The sequence below is a fragment of the Bactrocera dorsalis genome, chromosome 3 (assembly GCF_023373825.1).
Source record: "Bactrocera dorsalis isolate Fly_Bdor chromosome 3, ASM2337382v1, whole genome shotgun sequence".
NCBI classification, from domain to species: Eukaryota; Metazoa; Arthropoda; class Insecta; order Diptera; family Tephritidae; genus Bactrocera; species Bactrocera dorsalis.
Window position 1 is genome coordinate 22,092,768 of NC_064305.1, and position 16,807 is coordinate 22,109,574.

Genomic DNA, 16,807 nt, shown 5'->3' on the forward strand with positions numbered 1-16,807 from the left:
TTGCGCCTAAAATCATACCTCTTTAAAAGATATGATTCGATTACCACTAATGGTAATAGATTGCGTCAACACATTGAGCGTCAGCCATTAATAACTACTTTACTTTTTTATTCAATTTAAATTTAATTTTTTTACCTTTAAATAAATTACTAAAAAAAAAGTAAATTACCCACAAGATTGACTTTTTTGTATTATAATGTATCTTTTTTTATGAACAATTTAAGCTTGAAGCGGAAAAATATTCTCATTCATGTTTTCGTGTAAAATTGAACAACATAAATTTTCAACTGATTTTCTCAATAAATTTAAATATTTTATTAGATACTTTTATTTAATTTAAACTTAAAAATACAAAAAAGTCTGAGCTTATACGTAAAGGCTTAAAGTTATATTTAAATTTATTTATTTCTTTAATAATATTTATGTCCAAATAAAAATTTTGAAATAATTTTTTTTTTCTTATTTCAAACCATTAAAAATTATATGTTGAAATTATTCTCTCATGTTTATATTTATTTGCGAAACTAAATTTAATTAAAAAAAAAAATTTCTGTACAATTTTTTTTGCTTGCTTTTATAAACATATATTATTTCAAATAAAAAAATTTATTAAAATTAAAAAAATTTAAAATAAAGTAATATATTTGCTAAATAAAATACACGTACATATTTATTTCAGAAACTGTAAGTTTTAACAAAATTAATTTCGTTGAATTTTTTTCCTGAATGACACATTGTTTTACTATTGCTTTACACATGATTATTTTAAATTTAAAGAACACTAAATTTAATTATTAAAATATATAAATTTCGAAAATTTTAATTAAGTTTAAATTTAATTAAAATTTTTTTTGTATGAATTATTTTGTTTTTATTTTTTAAATACATATGTAATAATTATTTTGAATTAAAAACTAAAATAACAAAAAAAAATTTATTTTTTTAAATTTAATTTTTTTTTTATTTTCCGTGTAAAAATTTATTTTTTTCGTTTATATATGTATGTACATATTATTTGAAATAAAAATAAATAAATTTGCTATATAAAATATAAAAATTAATTTAAAAAAAATATAACAATTTGAATTTAGTTTAAAATTTTTTCCTGTATGAAAATTAGTTTTGCTATTGTTTCGTATTATCTTTTTGATTTTTTTTATCCATTAATATTATTGTGAATTAATATATACATATATATATTGTTATAAAATATGCAAATTAAATATAAAAAATTTAAATGTAGTGTAAAATTTTTTTGTTCGAATTGTTTTCACCCTTATTTTTTCAAATATGTAATTATTATTTTGAATTTAAAAAAAAATTAATTTATGTTTTTATATTTTTCTGTGCACAAACATTTTTTATTCTTGTTTTTATATACATATATTATTTTAAATAAAAATAAATAAATTTGTTATATAAAATATTCAAATTTAATTTTAAAAATTTAACTTTAAATGATTTATTAAATTTTATTTGAAAGTTTTTTCTCTGCATGATAATTATTTTACATTTATGTATATATGTATATACATATATTAAATTATACACTTTTATATATTATTAAATTAAATAAAATAAAATTTGTAAATCAGCATATTTTTTTAAACATTTAACTCTTAAATCCAAAATTTTTTATTTAATTTTAGTACCTCTGCTTTTTGTAGCACCCTTTAGCCAATGTAGAAATACACAAACACACACGCATTTTCATTTACACAACAGCAAATCAATAAACATAATATTACTACTTAATATAGCGTACTTAAAATACTTTTTTTTAATATTTACAAAAAATAAAAATATTAAATATAAAAATCCACAAAAACAAACGAAAATTCGTCGATTTACCATTTATAAATAAATAAATAAATGTAGTGTTGTGAAATTATGGCTTGAAAAAGCATACGTACATATATACAAAAATTAATATTACAAATACAAATATTAACAAACATACATATTAAACTAGCATTTAGCATACTAATATTTCAAAATCGTAATATTTCAACTACGAGAACGGCGAAGGTCGAACAAAGAGCAAAGTTTCGCTATTTATTAGACTTTAGCCCGATTCCCTTTATAGAAAATAAAATTACAGTTTATAAAAAATACATATTGACGTGAAATTTTTAGGCAACGCAAGCAAAATTACAAATATTCGTATTGAGAAATTTGCAAATTGAAATCAAAAATCAAAATTCCAAAAAAAAACAAAAACAAAAAATGTTTACAAAATTCGTGTTTTTGGCAATTATGAGAAACAAAATTATTGAAACTAAGCTTAAGAAATGCATAAATACATAACTACTCTCACTTTACATTTTACATAACTATTATATATATATATATGTATGTATACATTAATTAAACATATTAATTAAAAATATAAAACACGTATAAAGACGAAGAGAGAGATATACGAGAAATAACAATGTTAAGCGCTTTTGAAAATGTAAAAAAAAACGTGCGAAACGCTACGAAGAAACTCTTTCGTCGAATGAATGCAAACACAAATACGCCGCGTACGGTTGGAAAGTAAACAGGCAGCGTACAACTAGTGACCACAAAGGTGGCGGAAAAAATGAGGTTATGTGCTAACTAACAAATTCATCGAATATACATACATACACCTAACAGACGTACGCACTCACTCACACACGCACTTGCTCACGCTCGCACAACGCTACGAAAACTCATAAAGCTATACATACATAACCTAACATAAGTACATACAGTCATTCATACATTTCATAGATTTCATACATACATACATACATACATCGTATATGATGCATGCATACAACATTTATGAATTTATGAATTGAATTTTTTACTAAATACTTAGAATTATTGCCATCGCTTGATTGTTTGTGTTGCTTGCATGACCCGAAAACGCTTCTAATCAATACTATTTCTAATTATAAGAATTTTTCTAACTCAATTATATAATAACTAAATTAAAATATGTATCAGCAATGATGGAAATTCATAGATGAAATAACTATGTTACAAATTGATGAGATTTGTAACGTTTAGTGTGCTATAAAAGTGAGGCTTTTGTAAGAGTTTAAAGAAAGATGATTATTTTAAGAAAAATCTGTATGATTTTTAAAGTAAATTTATTACACATTATTCATATATGTATGTATACAATAAAAGGATGAAAAGTGCAAGGGAGTGTAAGTTAAAATCCATCATACAGATGCATATACTTACATACATACATACATAACTAGTTTGTAGTGAAACGAATTGAATCAAAATATCATGCCATCTCATTCATCATACAATACATAGTATTCATACAACAATACATAATAAAGTCATATACATAAATATGTAATATTAAGTACATACATACAACACTGAAAAAAAAACAAAAAACAAAACTAACAACATTAAACGCTACATGCGCACATATGCATTATTAAAAATACATACAAACATACATAAAAAATGAAAAATCGCATTACTCATAATTCATGAACGATGAAAATGTTGAAGTTGATGAAAAGTGTACGCAAGTGCAGAACGAAGGCAAAACCAAGCAGAATAGCTGAAGAAAAATTACAGAGTTGGTACCCCCACAATGCAACTCCTCTACATACTCCTCTCTAAAATTACTCAAAACTAAAAAAAAAAAAAGAAAATAAAAATAAAAAAATTAAATAAATAATAAATACATGTAAGGTTTGTATTATTACGAAAAAAATATTAAACTTCTTAAAAACAAAACAACAAAATTAAGTGAAAAAGAAAACATAAATAACGATGAAAGCAGTTTAGATGAAAATGAGCGCTGGAAATTTATGAGAAATTACGAAAGTAGATGAAAAATTTAAACGAGAGTGAATATTCGTAAATGTAATTTTAACGCAATGTCATATATACTTACAGAAACACAAACACACACAAACACGTACATACAGAAAAGCAAAAATTGAAAAAAAATTAATAAAAGCAAATAAAAACAGAGTAAACGCGGCAAAACTGAAGCCCGTGCGGCCAACTTCACACACTACAAACACAAGTCAAAGCAAAAACTGAACGCAAAAAGAATGAAATAAAGACAAAATTCGGTGAAAGCTATTTAAGCTCACACGTGTGAAAGTTCACAAAGCTCAAAAGCTTGCTTGCAAGTAAGATTGGTACGAAAAAAGCTAAATTAATACACTATAGAGAACTACTGCGCTCTCGCACACAACAAACAGACATATAATATACACAACAACAACACGAAATCATATTGCCAATTTATGTTGGATCAATAAAAAAAAAAAACAAAAAAAGCATTTACGGTGATTTATTTCTATTTAGATCATGCAGGGTTGCTTTAAGAGCACACTTATACAGGAAGAAGTAAACAATGAACTCAAAATGCGCGAAGTGAAAGTTCAGAATGCTCAAAAGCTTGCCTGCACATGAAAATAAAGGTTACCGGTTCTACTGCTGGGATATGCAGTGTTGCCATTTTGCAGAATTCAAACTCGATGACTATTTTCAAAAGCTTATTCTGCATTGGATTTCGATGGTGTCGCTGCTGGTGTTAGTACTGGTTCCAAGATAGGCGAAGTTATTTATGACTTCAAATATCTACGTTCTAAGTAAGTCCCGAATGCGACGACTGTTTGTATGATGACAGGAGATATTTCGTGTTGCTCTCGTTTACTACTAGATCCATTTGCTTCGCTTCTTTGCACAACGTGGAGAATGTAGAATGTTTTTTTATGGCCAATAATATCGATGTTGTATACTCTTGTAAAAGATTGAACCTTCTCTATTCAGCTCTGCAGCTCGAATTATTTTCTCTAGCAATAGATTGAAGAAGTCGCACGATAGGGAGTCACCTTGTCTGAAGCCACATTTGGTATCGAACGACTTGGAAAGGTCCTTCCCATCCTGACGGAGCTTTTGGTATTGCTCAACGTTAGTTTACACAGCCGTATTCATTTTGCGAGAATACTAAGTTCAGACATAACGGCATAAAGGCAGCTGTTGCTGAGGTGGAGACCTCTTTTCACTGGTCTTTTCCAAAATGGTGAATATCTGGCCAGTTGTCGATTTTCCAGGCCTAAAGCCACACTAATAAGGTCCACTCGGTTCGTTGACGGTGGGCTTCATCTTTCACACAATACGCTCAATTGAATGCAATGTTGAGGAGGCTTATCCCACAGTAGATGGCGTATATTGTGAGGTCTTTCTTTTTCTAAATCGGGCAGAGCACCCTTAAATTATTATCGGGCATGCCTTCGTCTGGTCATATTTTACAAAGAAGCTGATGCATGCATGCTCCTTGTTAGTTCTTCGGCGCCGTATTTTAATTGCTTGGTCGGCAATCGATAGGTTCCCGTCGCTTTGTTGCTCTTCAGACGGGAAATTACTATTTGAATGTCTTTATGGTCGGGAAATGGAACTCCGCTCCATCGTCGGGAATCCGGTACTTATTTATTCGATATTTTTAAGTTATAATCCTATAATAATCCACATTTATCGGTATATAGTTGACAATTACGGCATGAATGAAAGTTGTTTTGAATAAAGAGAAGTTCTACTAAAGAATGATCTTGAACGGTACTGACTGATCTCAATGTACTGTTGAACATCAAATACTAGTCCAAAGGTTTAGTAAGGAGCAGATGTCCCTTTGTAACATGTTAGAATGAAAATGGTTAGATTTGGAATAAGATACCGTTCGATATCTGTCAGAGGGTAAAAGAAAATCTTTCAATTTTTACATATATTTACATATATAACAAAGAACACTCTATTTAAATTAGTCTTTTGACGCATCATTACTAATGACAAATTGCAAAATATTAATTGCCTTTGTTAAATGAGCACGTGACCACAAAAGTAAAGACATAGCAAAAACGGAGAGACAACAAGAATTGAGGGCGAATACCAATTAAAACAGTTATAATATATACTCGTACAAAGCGATAAACAAAATGGAGTAAAAAGCAGGAAATATAGGTCACGTATAACAAGGTTATTACAATGATAGTCAGTCCGAAAAGGGGTTAAAATAGAGAGCTTCTGGTTGAAGAAGTAGTAAAGTCAGTTAGATAAGTCAGTAAAACTTTTTTTTATAATATAATTATATTTTTAGTAACACCTACATGTTGTTAAGTTTCTAAATCATTGTGTCTGAATATAAGAAGATGAAAAAAGCTCTTGATGCTTCACTCAATACAAAAAATTCGATTTTGAATATGTGGACCCAGCCCTTATAACGTATTTATCAAGAAGAGCGCTACAAAAGTTTGGGATATCATTCATATTCCTGTTCGTTGCCATTATGCATGGAACTCGATTTCTTTTGCATGACCACCACGGCCATGCTTGCAGAAGTCCAGACGCTGAACCCAATTTTTGACGGTTTTCAAGTTTAAATATTTGTACAAAGCTCATCAATCGTCTCTGGCTTGTTGGCATAAATTATAAACTTGGCATAGCCCCACAGGAAATAGCCTAACGGTGTCAAATCGCACGACCGAGGCGACCAATTGACTGAGCCGTTTTGTGAGATAACACTTTCTTGGTTTTCAATAAATCGATTGTTACATTCGCTGTTGGCTTGTGGCGCCGTTCTGTTGGAACCACGTATTGTCCAAGTCTTTGAGTACGTGTGCCTGACCAATAACTCATATTTTGCTTATGGACAAAGCTATTCAGGCAGAAATGAGTGTCATTGCTGAAAGTGATTTTTCGATGAAAATCGGGATCATTTTCAAGTTGCCACTCAGTCCAATTCACAAACATACTACGATCCTGGTGGTCAAGGGGCTTCAGTTCTTGCGTCAATTTGATCTAGTAAGCCCAAGATCTTTTCGTCACAGATGCCTCTTGAGAACGACGTGTGAGAGACTAATTTGGGTCTTCTTGAATTGATGCGCTAGCGGTAGAAATATTCTCGACACTACGTGCACTTCTTTGTCTCACTGGCACAGCACCATTTTTCACTGTGCCTGCGGATTCAAATTTTTCCACTAGACTCTCAATTGTTGATTATGACGACCATAAATTGGACGTAGCGGACTTAAAATCGATGACACTGACTCCGAATTCCGGTAGTAAATTTTAATAATTTTGACTCCTGTTTGGAACGTACATACTCGTATATCTGTCTATGATGAAATGGTAAAGCTTAATAGAGAGAAAGGTCAAAAGAGCGGGGAAAAATAGTTTGCCGTCCCTATCGGCTTTTTTTTTGGAGAGTCCCTATTGAAAAACCCATTAGTTGAGTTTTTACCGAAAATATAGCCCAATGTGTGAGAAATATAATTAAAATTCGGAGAGAATTATTTGGTGATAGTATATAGTATATCTGTGTGTTAAAAATTTTCGAACTTGCTGATTTAATGCCACATATATCGGGCGTGTGAGATATACATACATAGTATCATGTCATATCATAGCATTTAGAGAGCGTGGTTTGCAGTTTCTTAATAACAAATCAATTTATATATAATAATAATAATACATTAAAATGAAGAAAATCAGTTTTGTAAGTTAAGTTTTTAGACCGCCACTGGTTTATCCATCTGGCCTATTAATGAGAGTTTCACTACAAGTCACAAGAGTGTGTTATTCACCTGTATATAGATACACAAGTGGACATTAGCACTGCAAAAGCGAGGACTCAAAGAAAGCTTGAAAAGAATGTAACGGAATTTCAACCAACAGCTTTAAAGTGTGCAGGTGAGTAAGTCACTACCACCGTAGTTAGTATGGGTGCTAAGGCAAAATAGAAACGTAAAAAGTATAAGACACTTACATACATATGTATACTATATAAACATAATTATGCTACGTAGGAAAAATTATATATACTCGTTTACATACATACATATTTAAGTGGCTGGTGTACAACAATTCCGTTCGTAATTCCTGCGTCAGTTGTGTTTACGATAAACAAAATGTAGTTCGTGCTCCCCGCAGTAGGACTCCAGGCGCTTCTCCCCAAGCGAAAAAGAAAATAGCAACAAAACAGTAGTTTCTGTGACACTTGAAAGGTTTCGCATGATTTCATAATTAGAACAACGCAAACGCCAAAGGAAATCGAATAAAAGTAAGGGAATGAATAAATTAGGAGCCAGCAAACAAAGCACAAACTCAGCTCACAGACATGCACACATACATAAGTGTGTATATAGTTCAGGTCGCGTAAAAATTTGTTGGGAGGAGTGGAAGCGCACAGAAAAGCAGGAAAGCAGCGGAACTTGTATGCGTGGAAGCAGTTAGCAAGCGGTGGCAAGGAATGAGGTGCTTGCTGGGGAGGTATTACGTTGCTATTTGGCGCCACTAAACAAATGTAGAAGCAAAAACGGTACTTCTACGACGAATATTTGAACGCCGCGAGGGGCGTGCGACATTATATGGAAATAAATATTCGTTAATATTTGGTATTACATAGCTACATACAAACATTATGACATAGGATAGGCGTAAGGACAGCGCTGATAAACACGATGTGTTGTTATGCGGCAACATAGTGAAATATGATAGTTATACTTATTTCATGTGTACTTATGTTAAAGTATTCATATACATATAAATATAGAATGTAATTGAGTGGGCCGAGTGTGGACCTATTGCTTCTTAAATCGTATATTTGAATTCCGAACTCGATAAAATAAAGTTTGGCACTCGTCTAAAAAATCGGAATATACTATAAGTATTTTTTAGCACTTCTTAACTTTCCTTACCTCTCAAGTGACTTGAATATTATTAAAAATTCTGGAAAAGTATTTTCTTTAGACAAAATTATAGGCAGTTTTTACAGTTATTCCAAAAAAAAGTCGAACTTATTTTCTATGTTCTTCTATTTTACTGGCGTAGATACAGCTTACGCTTACGTTATAGCAGTCAGGACCTTCTCCTCCTGATCTCTCCAACGGAGTAGAAGTATTTCCCTTCCTCTGCTTCCACCAGCGGGTACTGCGTCGGAAACCTTTAAAGCTGGAATGTTCTCTTCCATCCGGACAACATGACTTATTCAACGCAGCCGCTGTCTCTTGATTTGCTGGACTAAGTCAATGTCCCCGTATATCTCGTACAGCTCATCGTTCCATCGACTGCGGTATTTGGCGTTACCAATGCGCAAAGGACCATAAATCTTCCGAAAAACTTTTCTGTTGAACATTTTTAAAGTCGATTTAACAGATGATGTCTTCTATCAAAGAGACATATCCCACGGTAATTGGCGCAGATTAAGGGGTCCCCCATTTTGTGTATTGGACGGAGCACACTTAGGTTCCAATGGTCAGGCATGCTTTCGTCTAACCATATCTTGCAAAGAAGCTGATGCATGTACCTTGTCTGTTCTTTGCCTTTGTATTTAAAAGCTCGGTCGGTAATCCATCGGCCTCTGACAGTTTGTATTCTTCAGGCAGGTAATTTTCTAGGTTACTTAAGTAATGAGTCAGATTTCCAAATTAGGCGTTTGATGTAAATAAACGCATCACTTAAATGAGTAATTAGACAATGCTCTTCTAGAGGAGTGGCAAATAGAATACAGGGTTTGTCCGGAAAATAATAGTACTGACTTTCTTCCACCGCGACTGTAGCTCGAAGCGTTTGATAAACGTCGACAATGTGACTCTTGTGAGCAAAGTTTTCAACTCAGACTGTCGGCTATGTATTCGTTTAATTGCCCAGATGTTAAATTTATCAAAATCTGGTTCACGACATTGCGATGGAACACATGCGTAAGGTGTGTGCGAAGATGGTCCCAAAAGTGCTCACTGACGACCGGAAATTGCGGCGTGAAAGTGACCCCGAATTTTTGAATAACGTAATCACAGCGGACTAGTCATGGATCTTTGAATATGTTTCGAGACAAAGAGGCAATCTTTCCTTTCTTTTGACACGACAGAGAGGATCCAATTAGCAGGATTACCTTTGCAAATTATTTTTCTCCATTATCTCTATATTGACAGTCTACAGATCTAGGTAATCTATCATGGTCGCAATAGCGATGTTATATAATATTTGAAAAACTGTTTACTAGTATTTGGATGCTAAAATGCTTAGGTTATTTTATTTTTAATATTTTCATGGCCTCTAGTATTATTTAACATACAAAATATGTCAAGCTAAACGCCTTTGCTGTGCGTCCTTGTTAGCATTTTTGTTAGGATTTTGGTGTGATGTGGTGATGAATATGTTGGGTATGCCCACACATTCTAGCGTATGTTGTGAATTCGGTTTAGTCATGCAACAATAACCAGCGATTTTCGTTTTAGACTTTTACACTTTCTTGCAAATTGCATATCTGAAGAACAATAAAATTATAAATTCGTTTATGAAGATACGCGGTTCCATTATCATAAAAGTAATCAGCATTTAGCATGTATTTCGAAAATTTAACGAACTTAGAGTATTTTTTACTTCCTTACTTTTGAGAAGTTTTTTTGCCGCTTCAAGCTTGCATGTTTCATTTGCATGCTTTTTCTTGATTTCTACTTTAATTAGTTGAAATGCGGTTTGCCATGCGTTTTAGCACGATAATTATGTTGCGTGTAGGAAATCCACGATATTTTTAAACAAACATAACTGAACACAGTTTAGTTATTTGATTTATTAAAAGAGAATAAAGCTGAAAACGGCGTTATGAATCCCTCAATAATCCTAATACAATCTCATATAATAGAAGAACGGTCCTGCTGGATAATAATGTAATACGAATGCAGACTATATAATTATTTTATGTAATGAATTTTATACTCTTGCGACATGTTGCTACAAAGTATATAGTTTCGTTCAGCTAACGGTTATTTGTAGCATCTCAAACTAATTGACATCGAAAATGATCGGGATGTCAAAACGAATTGAATTTTGGGTGACTGCCTATTCCTCCATTAAAGCTAAATCCAAAAAAAAAGAAACCAAACCCTCTGAGGACAAGTATTACTCACCCCTCCTTGAATGATAACTATGTTCATGGGGGATAACGCTTAAATTGAAAACTACTAAAGTAAAAAATGGATGAAATCGGATCACGGGTGTATAAGGTATAAAAATTTTGAGAAAACGTAGCTTGACTTTTTAGGCGCCCAGATATCTAATATAGACCTTAGTATGTATATCAAACTTTTTACTGAAAATATTGCTAATGTTAGATACATATATAATTGGAATTGAGAGAGATTTTTTTACTGATAATAATTTGCATTTGTGCCAGAAAAGGAGAAAATCAGGTCGATACGGTCAATCTTTGAGGAATCTCAATTAAGAAACGTTTCGTGGTAATAAAATACCACGATTCTAAAAAGTTATAAAATTAACTAGTAAATAAATAGTACTGCTATCCCCCATACATCTAATATACGAATTACGAACTTACAGTTGTACTGCATCAGGCAGGTGTTAGGCAAGAGAACTTGCCATGTCTCGTGAGTCCGTTCGCATGATTTTGTTGGATATTTCTAGTATGAAACGCGTTCTTGTTCGACTCGTAACGATAAAGCTGAATTTTCTTCGAAAAGAGTACCGTAAACAGGTCTCTTTGGACATGCTTGACCGTGCTAATTCCGATCCCACATTCATGGCGCCCACATGTCGGTTGAGACATGGATTGATTAGTTTGACATGAAAACAAGTCAACAGTCATCAGAGCGCCTGCTTTTTTCGATATTCGTGGTTTGGTGTATCATGAATTTGTCTATTGTTTCTATTTGGCCGAAAACGGCTGGAATTGTGGAAAAACAATTCATGGATTTTACTCTGTGATAATGCACAATCGCATCGAACTAGGATTTTACCGAATTTAAAGCCGAAAACGCAATAAATACCATCGATGTTCACCATGTTCACCAGATATGGCTCTGTGTGATTTTTCTTGTTCCCTAAAATGAAATTGCCGCTTCGTGGAACCCACTTTCAGTGTTTTTACCAGGCTTCGAAAGGTTCATGTAAGCAGTAATTTATGCTAAAAGTTGTTTTCCAATTTTTTGAAATTCTAGACCAACTTAACCTCTTCAATGTTCCCAGACTCCCAAATTTTAATTTATTTTCTATAATTATAAACTGTATATTAGCTAATTCCAATCTAAGACCACATGAGCTCATTCAGTTTCCACCTACCCTAATTGGAAAACTTTGCACTATGCAAAAGATGATGAAAATCAACCCTAAATTTTCACCAAACATATAATAATAATGGCGAATATCAACCTTCGTTTTCTGAAGTGTGAGGTTCCATGCAAAATCCCAATCATTTTACAGCATCCCCATTACAGGAAATACGAAAGGCCTATACATATGTACATAAAATGGTTACATATTTACTTAAGTATGCGTATATAGGTACTTACGAGTATATATTTATGCATCAGAAGCAACCCTGTGACTTTTCAATACTTGCTCTTGCTTGAGGAAAAGTTGCATGCTGGCTGAGGGCGACTTTCGTTGATTCATATACATATGTACGTGTGTATGTATGTATTGTCAGCTCTGTAATCATTGACATGCGCAAGTGTTGCTAAGCACATACTACCCAACAACAAGCACAACAGCATCCCGAAGCAGCTAGCAACAAACATTTACAGCAATGGAGGAGCTACAAGTGAAGGTGGATGATTAAGGCGATGATGGCGCTGTCAGTGGTGTCAGCAGTGACAACATCGCTGACGATGGCGACAACCTAGCCATTGGCATAGATACTCATACCACTAAGACGAAGAAAAGGTGGAAATGTGACCAAAGCATTGACAAGCTTGTTGCTAATGCCGACAAAATGCTGCGAACGGTGGACACAGATACACTTTGTATATATGTGTGTGTTTGTATATACAGATGCATGTATGGCAACATATTTGCCCCAAATAATCCGGCACGTATTTAGTATAATTGTGCACATTTATTATACTTTATTCTATAAATTTATTGTATAGATATTGCTGGACCAATTAAACGACGGCATTAAAGCAAAGAACATTAAAATCGAGAAATTATGGCGCACGCATACAAAAAACTACAAAAAAAGTAAATAAATGAAAAGACACTAAGCATGTTGAGGAAATACAAACAAATTATAGTTTTTGTGTTTAATGATTCTCACTTGAACAGGTATAAGAAAGCATGATAAAATCGCTAATAAAAGAAAACGATAAAAAGTTCCTAAGCTTTTTATACACAAGCAACACAACAAAAAAAAAAAAAATAATAAAAAAAGTTTTAAAAATGTCAAATAAGAAATAAAAATAAATAAATAATACCTTAAAATAGCGCTTTCTCGTGATAATAGCCGCGCAGTATTGGCTGCAAGGCAGCGAGTAAGAATTGGCTCAAAGTCAACGCAAGCAGCCAGCACTCGCATAGCTAGAAACTGCCACAAATCAGTGAGCATACAAAAAGCCATAAAATTAAGAAATATTGTTAAAGTTTTAAGCACTTTTGATTGCAACCATCTGTGTGTTTGCATGTTTGGGTGTCCCTTGTCAGCCGACTAAGTGCCTCGCGTTCTTAGGTTCCATTATTTATTGATGACTCATATTTGGTAATGTTGGCGGGTGGTGTAAGAAAGGTCTCCAATGAATTTTAATATGTAAAAAAATCGAAGTTTTATACATATGTATATGTTTATAATTATAAAAAAAAAAGTTTTTTGAATAAAACAATTTCGGTTTCTTTCGAATGGCTGCCACGGCCACGCTTGCAGAAGTCCAGACGTTGAACCCAATTTTCAACGGTTTTCAAGTATAAATCAGCTGATACTTTGCAATTTCACATTCGTTATTCCGACGAAGTTCATCAATCGTCGCTGGCTTGTTGGCATAGACCATAGACTTCACATAACTCCACAGGAAATAGTCTAACGGCGTACAATCGCATGACCGAGGCGGCCAATTGACTGGGCCATTTCGTTAGATAACATTTTCTGCAAACTTGGTTTTCAATAATCGATTGTGACATTCGCTGTGTGGCTTGTGGCGCCAGCCCGTTCAAACCACATATTGTCTAAGTTCATATCATCCAATCCGGGTCAAAAATATTCGGTTATCATTGAGCGGTAGCGATTCCCATGCACAGTAACTTGCCGGTCTTGATCATCACGGAAGAAGTACGGCCCAATGACGCCGCCGGCCCAGAAACTGCACGAAACTGTAATCTTTTCGGGATGCAATGGTGGCTCATGAAGTATGTGTGGATTGCTGCCTGATCAATAACGCATTTTTTGTTTATTGACCATTCTGCCAGAAATTAACCTCATGAAAATGATTTTTTAATGAAAATCCGGATCATTTTCAAGTTGTTGCTCAGCCTAATTCATGAACATAGGACGATTCTGATGATCAGGCGGCTTCAGTTCTTGTGTTAATTTGATATTGTAGGGATTTGAGCCAAGATCTTTTCGCAAAATTCGCCACAACGACGTCACAGAGATGCCCAACACTTGAGAACGACGTGTGAGAGACTGATTTGGGTCTTCCTCAATTGATGCGCTAGCGGCAGAAATATTCTCGACACTACGGGCTCTTCTTTATCTCAATGGCATGTTAATATTTTGTACTGTACCTGTAGATTCAAATTTTTCCACTAGACGCTTAATTGTTGATCTGATAGGACGATTATGACGATCATAATTTAGACGTAGCGCTTTTAAAGTTGAGGCCACTGATTCCGAATTTCGGTTTAATAATTTCGACTCGTTGTTGGATTGTATATCTTTCCATGATGAAATGACAAACCTTTCCGCTATCTTTATGTTTTCATTTACACTAAATATGCGAAGCTGCGGCGTTTACAAATATATTCGGAAAGTTTGAGAACCTTTTCTATGTGTTTAATGTGTCAAGTAAATTCCTTTGTTTAAAATACCGCAGAAACTATTCAACTTTTAAGTCGATCAATCAATTCCTTATTGTAAAGAAGTTTTTTAATATCAAAAAATCATTTACACTTGTTCAAAAAACAATAAGCGACTGACCCATTTGTTACGCTTCGCATCCCATTCTGCTCCGCCAATGCGTACGCGTGTGTTGACATTTCAATTATGGCGAGTGCAAAAACCGCCGAATTTCTCCCCAAGTCTACGCGCTACTACCATTTGCATATCGTCTACGGCTCTCTTCGTATACATAAGTATACATGCATATCGTTATTGATTTTCCTGCCAACATTTGCGTATGAATTTCAATAAGTTTTCGACCCATTTCCCCCAACAACTGCCATTGGGGAGAGTTATTTGATTTGAGTTTCATTTCTTCTTCGTATTTTTTTGTCGTGTTGTTTTGTTTGTTTTCCGAGTGCCAAAATGTAATTCAATACCTAAGCGTAAGTGTCAAAATGAAATGCGGCAAGTACAATATGTATTTAAGTGCCTTTGTAGATACTCTGTACATATTTGCGGAAAAACCCTGCAATGAAACAAAGTATGTAGGTATTAACTATTGTCAAACTAACTTAGACCGACTAGTGAGCTGAACAACTTCTGTCCTTTAAAGCAACTGTTGTTTTCTAGATGGCGAGATGTCAACTGTCACATTTCGTTCAGAAATATACTCGTCTAAAAGTCATTCGTTAAATCAATTAGGAATAGTTTAATAATAGAATAATCGCTTATAAGCGTAAAAGGTACGAGTATGTATGGTTTTCGCAGACGAGCTCATTTCATTTCAAAATATTAACATAGTATAGAAGAACTAGTTCTTCTAAGAGTAGTCCGATTTTTCAGAACAGGCATGTGTTGAGGAGAGTTTGGAGTGTATGTAATGTTGTGCCAACATATTTACCAATGCTTCTCTTATACGAGTATATGTATCTGAGGAAATGTGTATAAATTTAAGTGTGCCTATGTCAGAACCGCAGGAAACCTTAGAAACCACTTTATTAATTTACTAACAAGGCGGCGAATGAAAGGATGTAAGGGTAGGCACACAAATAATTTGACGTTACGATACTTCGTTCTAGTGACTTGGAAATACTTTCGAATATCGTTACAAAAAGTTGAAGTATGCAGAATATTTTATAAGTTTTTCGAAATAAAAGTGGTTTCAAACTTTCAATTTTCGTAGTATGCCTAACTCCGACAACGCGTAAAGATATTTTCCACAACAATGTCTTATTTTTCTATTCTTGCAGAAGAAAGATTCTCATTCCTGACCGCGACTCTTTTGCTGAGTTGTTGGCTCAGCTTAAAGTTACTCATAATAATTCTACCTTGACTAAGATTGTCAACATTGCTAATACGCATCCTTAAAATCAGCATTATGACTGTGTTATAAACTGCTGGTCCCAAAATATTTGAATCCATTAATAACTTTATCGAATCTAGAATAAAAATAAGCTAAAAGGGGCTAAGATAAGATACGATAAATAGATGAGGTCTATTGTGCTTTCTCCTAAGTCACAATGATCCACGTAGCGGCAGAAAATTAATAAATTCTAAGATACTGTGAGGTTCTAATGAAGCAAAGTGATCCCTATTTGGAAACATGAACTCAAGGGACTTTATCCTGCGCCTGCAGAATACTATGCAGTCAATTAACAAGCGTTCGGGGGTTTCAGGTTCCCTGTCGTAAAGCTGGCAATTTGCACAAGAAGCTAGGCCCATGTTATATATGTAAGTCCTTTTTGGTTATAGTGGCCAGTGTAGAATGTGACAAGTAGCCTGAGCTTGTCCCTAGAGAGGTTGATTACATATTTAAGCCAGCTGAGGTTGCAGCTCTTCATTAGCAACTTGACATGGTGCATGCCTTAAAGTTGTTCCCAATACCTCACTCTGGATACTCCTTTTTCTTTGCGGAGCAGCTCCTTTAAGCTATAAAAACCCATCGCGATGAAGGAGTCCTACATGTTA